The sequence below is a fragment of the Poecilia reticulata genome, linkage group LG2 (genome assembly GCF_000633615.1).
Source record: "Poecilia reticulata strain Guanapo linkage group LG2, Guppy_female_1.0+MT, whole genome shotgun sequence".
NCBI classification, from domain to species: Eukaryota; Metazoa; Chordata; class Actinopteri; order Cyprinodontiformes; family Poeciliidae; genus Poecilia; species Poecilia reticulata.
The window spans coordinates 44,987,177-44,990,830 of record NC_024332.1 but is presented as its reverse complement, the minus strand read 5'-3'; positions in this window follow the sequence as shown (position 1 = coordinate 44,990,830).

The window sequence follows — 3,654 nt, the reverse complement described above, 5'->3', positions numbered from 1 at the left end:
ATTAGCTAGAGCTACCACCATTAGCTAGAGCTACCACCGTTAGCTAAAGCTACCACCATTAGCTTTTTCCATCTGATCTTATTGTGACCAAAGTAAAAGTCAGAATCCACCAGAAATCCAGTTTGGCAGGAAAACGGAGCCAAAAGGTCAGAGAAAATGCTCAGCGTGAAGTTTTCCTGCTCTCAGATTGAATTTTCCTCTGTTTCTCCTCCTCTTTTCCTCCAGCAGCCCCCTGCTGTGCGCAGATAAAAAGGGTATAGTTCAAGCACGGAGGGGGTTTGGGGGGATGTCAGGATGTGGAAGCGTTCCTGAGAGGCTGCCACCAACATGACAACCTGGGGTTGCAACATTTCCCCCCCCGGCAATCCTAAAAAAAATCAGCTGCAGCTTTTCTCAGTATATTTTACCTAAAACCTTTTCCTTATCGTTTGCTTCTGAGAGGATGAGCTCACCGGAGGTGTTTTTACGAGCGTTGGCTAACGGTAGCGTTGCATCAGAAGAAACATTTCCACTCCGAGTTTCACCGATAATACGAGACGTTCGTTATGAACCAGCCTGAACCACGACATGCAGTCTGACTCGGAGAAATTAGCTGAAATTCATCTTTTGCTGCAGTCGCGTCGACGTCGTGGCTAAAAGAGATGGACGGCTAATTTCTACTTTCAACAATAAAATGACGTGTTTGCTTTCCATCCTGGTGTGTTCAGCCGACTGCGGCCATTTTTACAGTGAAATAAACTGAATAAAAGTGATTTTCTGTAAGGTTTTATGACAAACTACAGAAGTTAACGTCAGATTGGTGGTTTTACAGTCTGACGTCACGTTGAATATCATTTCTACAACATAATAATAAACATAAATATATATTGTTTAGCTACGGCTGCGTAATTACGCATCTGTTTGTGTGACCAGCTGCAGCTTGTTTGGATTTAAAGTGACAGAACGCCATAAGAAAGATCAAAATAGGCAGACAGGTATTTTAAAAGATTAAAATGAAAGATTGAAACTGAAAAATAAACAAATAAAACAAAATTTGAAACTTAAAAAAATAAATAAAACAAAGATATGAAACTGAAAAAGTTTTGAACCTGAAAAAAATTCAAAAACTACTTTAATTAAATTTTTCTACCCAGTTTCAAACCTTTCTTTCATTTTTTACAGTTTCAAATTATTTGTTTCCTTTTTAAAGTTGAACAAACATTTTGGCCCCAATTTAGCTCCGTAGTAATATAGAAAACCCTGAAAAAGCGTCAGAATAACCTGATTTATATCGCGATTTGTGAGTTTTCTGCCGCCAGAACATGATAAACAGTCTTTAACCTTTCAGCATAAAGAAGTGGGCTGCACAGTGGTGCATCTGGTAGAGCTGTTGCCTTGCAGTAAGAAGGTTCTGGGTTCGATTCCCGGCCCCGGTCTTTCTGCATGGAGTCTCCATGTTCTCCCTGTGCATGGTGGGTTTTCTCCTGGTACTCCGGTTTCCTCCCACAGTCCAAAAACATGACTGTCAGGTTAATTGGCCTCTCCAAATTGTCACTAGGTGTGAGTGTGTGTGTGCATGGTTGTGTGTCTCTGTGTTGCCCTGCGACAGACTGGTGACCTGTCCAGGTGACCCCGCCTCAGGGGGCAGCAGGAGGTCGTCCAGCCTCCTGTCCATGGACCCCATCGCAGCAGACGGCCTCTCCAACCCTTAACTGCTTTATTCGACTCAATTAAACTGACATTTGAAGCTTCGCCTCATTTGGAGCCGTGGTTTGCACGTACGCAGGCTGGCCGGTCTGCTGCCTGTGATTTGCAGCTCAAGCCCGTCTCTGCTGCCTGGGGGGGGGAGGGGAGGATTTATCTGAATCATTTCCAAAGCGGGCCGCAGCCTGTCTGCTCATTGTTCCGCAGATAAAGCGGAGCCGGCTGGATCCCGGCAGAGCAATCCGAACCGCAGCTCTGACCCTTATCTGAGGCCGCGCAGGTGTCGGGACGCAAACATGGCAACCCGAGCGCATTATCCCAGCATGCATCCTGCTTCCCCTTTATTTGCTCAGCTGAAGCCGTTGAAAGGCGTCAGTGAAGCCGCTGCTGCGTCGCCAAACAGACGAGAGGCCATGAGAAAGTCAGGCAGAATAAACACAGCCGGCCTGACGCGACTCGTTTCTGCTGCAGCTTCATCTTCAGCTGCTGATTCTCACAGTTATCGCGCTTCTGCAGCATCCAGACACAGAAACACTAAAATCCTTAATCTGGATTACACAGTTAAAGCCTGACGGCAGTAATCTGGCCGTCAGGCTGACCATATTACTCATCGATTTATAAATGTCACTGTTTCAAACGAAATGTTTAATTTACAAATGAACTGTTTACAAATTAAATATTGGAACTACCGTATTTTCCGCACTATAAGGCGCCTAAAAACCTTCAATTTCCTCAGAAGCCGACAGTGCGCCTTATATATGGACCAACATTGAGCCACAACAGGTCTAGCAGCTACGGTAAGCAGCCGCCCATAGACATCAATACGGACTATCAGAAAAATCTAAATAAGAAAAATCTAGTTATTTCCACGCAGTGTCCAGAAAGATGTTGCTCTGCTTGTTGGCTAACAGCTTCTGTTAGCATCCAGCGTTATTCATGTGTTTTTTAGGACATATTCCGTGCAGTATTTGTAGTAATAGTGACGCTAAACGGGACAAACGTCTTGTTTACAGTTTGGTAACGATATTGGAAACAGCAAAAGTCATTTATGTTAATATGTTTGATTAACATAGCAGCTTAATTAAATAAAATTCACCATAAATGTCTGAGAAACATAACACACAGATATGACGGATTTATGAGAAACCTGCTGAGTAAGCAGTATGCGACGTAGCATTGATGTGCGCATGCKCATTACCATACCAAACTTTGTCTCCTAGCCCGGGGTCGACTTTTATGTGGGTAAATGAATGTATGTAGCTGAACATAGACAACAACATCGGTAGCCTACAGGCTACCTGTTAACAAGCTTAAGGTGCTGTATTGATATTAGCTAGCTAGTCATCTTTTAGCTAACTTTACCTGCATCCAGCAGCTTTACTCAACTGAGTCTGTTAGTTTGGGGGGAGAAACTGTGGAAAGTTCTTGGCGTTTTGCTGGTTTGCTGCCATAATTCTAACACACCTGCGTAGCTCCGCCCAGCAGCAGCAGCAGCAGGTCTCCTTCACAGGTGTAAACCCAGCGTCGTAGCGCTCATGTTGCGTTTGAAGGCGGCTCGGAAAAACAGGTTACCACATGTTAACAACGGATTAAACAGTTTTAACTGCTGATAAAAGTGACAGAGGACACAGATATGGGAAGTGTGGAAGCCCCTACTGTATCAAACTGACAGAGGGATAACAGAGAGTTGGTAAAAACCCAGCGCATACGGCGTCCATGTTTATTTTGTTGTTGTTTTTTCAGAGTTTAGTGAGACCCAGCTGCCAACGGAAAATCAACGTCTGACTCCATAACAACCAATCAGCTGCTGGTTCTAAGCAGAACCGCTTGGCCGGCCCGATTGGAACCATAGCTCGTGTGGTTCCATGGGGCCGGGTGGAACCGGTCGCAAGTTGTAATGCGAACACGGTCGGAACCGATCCGTATTGTTCCGTTCCGTATTGTTCCGTTCCGTTCCGTATTGTTCCGTTC